The sequence below is a fragment of the Vanellus vanellus genome, assembly GCF_965231255.1.
Source record: "Vanellus vanellus genome assembly, chromosome: 10".
Lineage (NCBI taxonomy): Eukaryota > Metazoa > Chordata > Aves > Charadriiformes > Charadriidae > Vanellus > Vanellus vanellus.
The window spans coordinates 1,514,827-1,521,566 of record NC_138915.1 but is presented as its reverse complement, the minus strand read 5'-3'; positions in this window follow the sequence as shown (position 1 = coordinate 1,521,566).

Genomic DNA, 6,740 nt, shown 5'->3' with positions numbered 1-6,740 from the left:
GGGCTTTTGTTCAGGTAGTTAGCAAGGATTTAACTCGCTGGTCCATTTGAAGCATGGAGTCTCAGGACATAGTCTAATAGGATTTCGGTCCTGCGCAGGTAGAACATTTATTTGTTGGGCTGCAGTGCTCATGTTTGATGCTTTGTCAGCAGGAATATGGCCATTGTAACACCCATTTTTATGGGTCTCCTGTTGCCTGGTTCATCCCCATGTTATACCCCAGAGGCTGCTGTTTGAAAGCTGAGCGCTTGTTGCAATCAGCCAGCATCAAGGTTGAGGGACTTGCAGTGAGAGTGTTCTGGCCATGTTGTAGTGGAAACGGGAGTATGAGTGGTACTGTAAATCACTGATGATTTCAAGTATCAGCAAGAGTATCTAACTGTCATGTATTCGTATTACCCAGGGTTCCTACACATCCAGTTTCCTACATCTTGATGCTGCTTCTAGGGAAGGGCTGGAGAGAGAAGCGGGAGGGGGTGAGGGGACAGGCCTGGACATCCCTCTGGCTCTGCAGAATTAAGGAGATGATTGTAAACCATCATAACCAGGCCAAATTCATCCCTGCTGCTCCCTGAAACGAGCCCTGCTTTGCTGATGGAGAAGGAAACCCGGCTTATCAACAGAGGTTCTCCCAGTATTATCACTCAGATGATCAACCTCACCTTCTCCAGCACACCCGGCGTGGAGCTCCACCTGTGCTACATACCTGAGACCTGCTATCGCAGGGAGGGGAGAGGCACTTTGAGTTTAATTGCCTGGAAGCTGGTCAGATCCTGACTCATAAACAGCTCGTGAGAACCTGGGGAGAGGAGATGAGTTTCCAAATTGCTCTGTCCGGTGGCCAGCATGTTGCTTCTCCCCCATGTGGGACCAAGGCAGTGGTGGCAGTTTCAGTTGACCCTGTTGCTCTGCTGTTATGATCCACGCTGTAAACTTCCCATGAAGTCAGAGCCTCAGTAAGGTGCCAGCCTGTCTGAATCCTGGCTGTGGGCAGACCCAGCAAGAGGGAAGGGTAGGTCTGGGGAACAGGGAGATCACAAATGAAAGAGGTGACAGTGGTATCGGCGCTAAGCAGCACAGAGATGGACATGAGTTGGGGCTGTTCAGCCTGGAGAAGAGAAGGCTCCAGGGAGACCTTATTGTGGCCTTCCAGTCCCTAAAGGGGCTCTAGGAGAGCTGGGGAAGGGCTTTTTACAAGGGCATGTAGTGATAGGATGAGGGGGAATGGCTTCAAACTGGAAGAGGACAGGTTTAGATTAAACATTAGGAAGGAATTCTTGGCTGTGAGGGTGGTGAGCCCCTGGCGCAGGTTGCCCAGAGAAGCTGTGGCTGCCCCATCCCTGGAGGTGTTCGAGGCCAGGTTGGATGGGGCTTGGAGCAACCTGGGCTGGTGGGAGGTGTCCCTGCCCAGGGCAGGGGGGTGGAACTGGATGGTCTTCAAGGTCCCTTCCAACCTAAACCATTCTATAATTCTATGACATGGAAGCCCTGCAGCAATCCAAGAGAGCAGGGTGGAAGTTTTGGAAGAGCAGAGTTGTCTATTTATCCTGTTGTAGGAGGATCCCATTTTGGAGGGTTACACTGAGATAAAGGGTTGGATGGTCTGTACTTGCCCCTCTGCTCCCCTGGCTTCCAGTGATGAGCATGAAAAAGGTACAGAAGATACAAGGATCAACAGACTGTCCCAACTCTGCTCCCGGTGGGGGATTTCACCACTAATGAGGGCATGAGCAGGCCACCACTGGGTATTCCTGCAGAACACTCCTATGATGTGCTGCTCCCAGTCGCTGGGAGGAGAACAACCCTCCCGCAGTGAGGATAAAGCTTCACCTCTTGCCTACGAACAGAGGGTGGCAGGGGGACACGTCCATCGCAGGAGTAGGGCAGGGGTCAGCTGCATTGAAGCAGGTATGTCCTCAGAACAACATGAAGATACACCCCAAATTCAAAGCTTGGGCTGTGGGTAGAGCATTTGGTAAATTTTAATAGGGGAAGGGTCTTCTCAGGGGCTTTGGGGTTGGGTTTTTTTGCTAGGATGGTGGTAAAGGAGCCATTTGGAGCGCTTTGGGGAGGCTGTAGCTGGCAGCTGCTTTGCCTTGAGAACTTGGACTGGCAGTGGTGAACTGATACAGCTCTGTGGTTGGACTTGCACAATTTCTTTCTTTTTTTTTTCCTTTGGCAGAATTAGCAACACTGAACCCTTGCAAAAATACATGCAAGTTTCATTAAGTTTTTGTTCCCAAGAAGAAAGAAGTTTAAAACCTGAAACAAAAGGCTGACTTAAGCCTTTTGTAACGAAACATTTTCATTTTATGTTTTGAAACATGGGGTTTTCCCCCCCTCAGTTTTCATTTAATTTTGTTTAGAACATAAATAGCAGCATAACGTGTAACTAAATCCTTTGGCCGATTTGTCATGATCTAGTCTGAATTTTTCCGTTTGCTGAAAGCTGTGTTCTCGTGGCAAACCAGATCGACACTTTCCATGCTGGAAATGCTCAGTGAATAAAAAACCCTCCATCTTTTGCCTGTCCCTAATGACGCCTGAGGCATGAGTGAGCCCATAACCCGCTAATCACAGAATCACAAAGTCCCAGACTGGTGAGGGCTGGAAGGGCCCTCTGGAGCTCCCCCAGTGCCACCCCCCGCCAGAGCAGGGGCACCTCCAGCAGTGGCACAGGACACCTCCAGGCGGGTTTGGAATGGCTCCAGAGGGGGAGACTCCCCCCCTCTCTGGGCAGCTGTGCCAGTGCTCTGCCGCCCGCACAGGAGAGAAGTCCCTCCTCGGGTTGAGATGGAACTGCCCACGGTCACGTTTGTGCCCGTTCCCTCTTGTCCTGTCACCGGGCACCACTGGAAAAAGACTGTTCCCATCCCCCCGGCACCCTCCCTTGGAGGATTGATAAGCGTTGATAAGATCCCCCCTCAGTCTTCTCTCCAGACTAAAAAGCCCCACGTCCCTCAGCCTGTCCTCATCAGAGAGATGCTCCAGTCCCCTCATCATCTCTGTAGCACTTTGCTGGACCCTCTCCATCAGGTCCCTCTCCTTATTTCCTGCTCCTCTTAACATTGCGCTGTGGGATTGACAAAGCGGATTGGGGGCAGGATTCCTGGTCCTTAAAGGACACCTTTGTGCAGGACACACCCTCTCTGGCAGCCGAGAGGGGCGATGCCACCGGCTGCGCTCGCCGATGTCGGTCACATCAGTGCCTCCCAACAGAGGCAGGCGTGCTCTTTGGGCTGCGTGCTGCACGGGGTAGCGCGTTGGGCCTCTTCTTTTATTCTCTTTATTAAATGGACTCAGATGGCACTTGGGGACTTGGTTTTCCTTTTCTCAAGCTGAGGTAGTCAGGAGTTAACCCCTCTTATAACGGCGGTGCTGCCTCTGTGTAACAGCCTCCCAGTCGCTCTGGGAATGGCTCAGGTCTTTTCACATCATTAGAGAGTGAACCTGTGGTTTGGTTCCCCCCCCCGCCCCCAGCTTTTTCCAGTCAGCAGATTGCATTTCCTATGGATACACCTTCCCCGCTTGGGGACTAAACATCCTGGCTGTAGCTTTTTAGTAAGGGCTTGTTCTTTTGAGCTGCCCACCGGACCATGGGGGTTTTAAGGATCAGAAGGTGAAGACTCCTGTAGGCATTTATGCTGGGAAACAGAATCGCTTTGGTCCCGTTACTTCCCGTTAAACCTTGTTGCACAGACGGGCTTTTGTGAAGCTATTTCTTCAGAAATTGTGGCCCGGAGATCTTATTGCCTCCTTCCAGTCCCTAAAGGGGCTCCACGAGATCTGGGGAGGGACTTTTTACAAGGGCATGGAGTGATAGGACAAGGGGGAATGGCTTCAAACTGGAAGAGGGGAGACTTAGATGAGATATTAGGAAGACATTTTTCCCTGTGAGGGTGGTGAGCCCCTGGCGCAGGTTGCCCAGAGAAGCTGTGGCTGCCCCATCCCTGGAGGTGTTCAAGGCCGGGTTGGACGGGGCTTGGAGCAACCTGGGCTGGTGGGAGGTGTCCCTGCCCAGGGCAGGGGGGTTGGAACAAGATGATCTTCAAGGTCCCTTCCAACCCAAACCATTCTATGATTCTGTGAAATCCAGTAGCTGGTTTGGTTCAGTCTTTTGCAGTTAGGTGTGTGTGCTCGCCAGGTTTGGGGTTTGTTCCTTGTGACCAGAGGGGTTAATAACCCCTGTGTCCAGCGTCACGGGGATTGGGGCTCACTGTGACAGCTTTTAGGGATCCCCCCTGGTTTCTCTTACTCTTCCCAGCTCAGGGGTTTCTCACAGAGCCCTGTGCTTCTGCAAGGAAAGCACTTATATCTTCATTAAGGGAAAAAGTGTGGTGAAATTGGCGCATATTTACCAGTCTGCTTTTTTTTTTTTTTCTTTTGCTCAAAAAATATTTACTTTTGGAGAAAAAAACAACAAAATGCAAACACTCTCCAAATATTATTCCTAACGCTGGCTGGAGGAACACAAGTCCCAGTGTTGTGTACCATTTGAAACATCCATTCAGAGGTGCCTGTGCAGAAACACCAACGTGCAGTGACTCTGCTGGGTCCAAGGAAAAAAGAAATATGTCGAATAGAAAAAGTATAATGTATTTATCACTAACTACAGATGAAGCCACAGAAAGGATTTAGGATATCTGTTCTTGGTCTGAGTGTCCGTGCACTGCATGGGCTGCAGTGTGTGTAACCCACAGACGTTATCGTGAACTGTTGTGAAGGTGGGTGGTGTTTGAATTCACACCCTGTTATGCTCTGCGTGGACAGTGCGCGTGGCTCTGTGAGACACAGACTTTTTAAAATAGAGCAAATTGAAGTTATTTCAGCTCAGAATTCTGTAGGAAGGTGCAGGAGGAACTGAATTCTGTCCCTCGTGCCACTTAGGAATTTCCCCTAGACTTTGTATTTGACAGGTAGGTCATGGATGGACGTACCTGTGTTTAAAGTATTGCCTGTGGCAGTGCCCAGCTGGCCCTGCTGAGGAAGGGTTACCCCAAGCAGGTGTAGGCACCATGGTCAGTCTAATGGGGTTTTTCATTGCTTGTTTGGTGTCTCTCAAGCAGATCACGCTCACAAGTTCACGTCGGTCCCATCTCTCTCGCTGCCTGGGTGAAAGACCTACCATCGTGCACTGCAGCTTCCAGTAACCCAAGTGCCAGGGCTCTGCCCACGTGGAAATCAGAATATAGCTGGGAAGAAATATAGTGCCTGCTCTGGCTTTGTTTCAGTGAGGTGTCAGGGCCTGGCAGGAGCACAGACCCGAAGAGGGAACCTGGGAAGTCCCATGGTACAGGTCTACAATCTGCTCTGCAGCAAAGGAAAGGGTACTGCATCTGGGGAGGAATAACCCCCTGCACCGGTACAGGTCAGGGGCTGACCTCCTGGAGAGCAGCTCTGGGGAAAGGGACCTGGGAGTCCTGGGGGATAACAGGATGCCCACGAGGCAGCAATGTGCCCTGGTGGCCAAGAAGGCCAATGCCATCCTGGGGGTCATCTAGCAGAGTGTGGCCGGCAGGGCAAGGGAGGTCATCCTCCCCCTCTGCTCTGCCCCAGTGAGGCCACATCTGGAGCACTGTGTCCTGTGCTGGGCTCCCCCGTTTAAGAAGGACAGGGAACTGCTGGAGAGGGTCCAGCAAAGGACTACAGAGATGATGAGGGGACTGGAGCATCTCTCTGACGAGGAAAGGCTGAGGGACTCGGGGCTTTTTGGTCTGGAGAAGAGAAGGCTGACAGGGGATCTTATCAACACTTGTAAATCCTTAAAGGGAGGGTGCTGGGGGGATAGGAAGAGTCTTTTTCCAGTGGTGCTCAGTGACAGGACAAGAGGGAACGGGCACAAACGTGACCATAGGCAGTTCCATCTCAACCTGAGGAGGGACTTCTCTCCTGTGGGGGCGGCAGAGCACTGGCACAGCTGCCCAGAGAGGGGGGGAGTCTCCCCCTCTGGAGCCATTCCAAACCCGCCTGGAGGTGTCCTGTGCCACTGCTGGAGGTGCCCCTGCTCTGGCGGGGGGTGGGACTGGGGGAGCTCCAGAGGGCCCCTCCAGCCCCCACCAGTCTGGGATTGTGTGATTCTGCAATTCTGTGAAAGGAATAGGTGGCTGTGGCCAGATGCAACTCCGGCTTTCTGGGACTGTTTTCAGAGGGGGAATCACCTCTCAGAGCTGGCGTTTCGCAAGCCGATCTCATATTTATTTCAGCATCCCCAGGCACTTCCCAAACATTAAGCCCGAGGCAGCTCCATAAGGTTCTCCAGGGAAAGCGCGTTAAGGGAATCATCCTTCAAAGTGCAGCCGTTTCGGAGTAAGCTGGGCAAGGCTTAACGGCGCAGCAGAGCCTGCAATAACTGTCGGGATCTGGAAGTGAAGAAGGATTATTGCTCATTTACATAACGATGGCACCCAAGGGTGCCAATTAAGATCAAGGGCCTATTGCACTGGTGGTGTGCAGACACTTAATAGGAGGCGGTTGTCTTCGAAGGGCTCCCACTGGACTTCTGAAGAAAAACCTTCTTTATAAATAGGGAGGGAATAGGGATTTTTATTTAAATGGATTTTTTTTTTTGTCTCAAATTTTATATTTCTAGTGAATGTTTGAGAGAAAATATGTATTCCTGAACAGCTCTGATATCTAAACCAGAGTGACTTGGTGACTTACTGTGTGTCCTTCTATAGTAGAGACATTCCTAGTCACACAGCAGAATCATTTTGTATTAGGTAGGGAAGGAACAGAGGAGA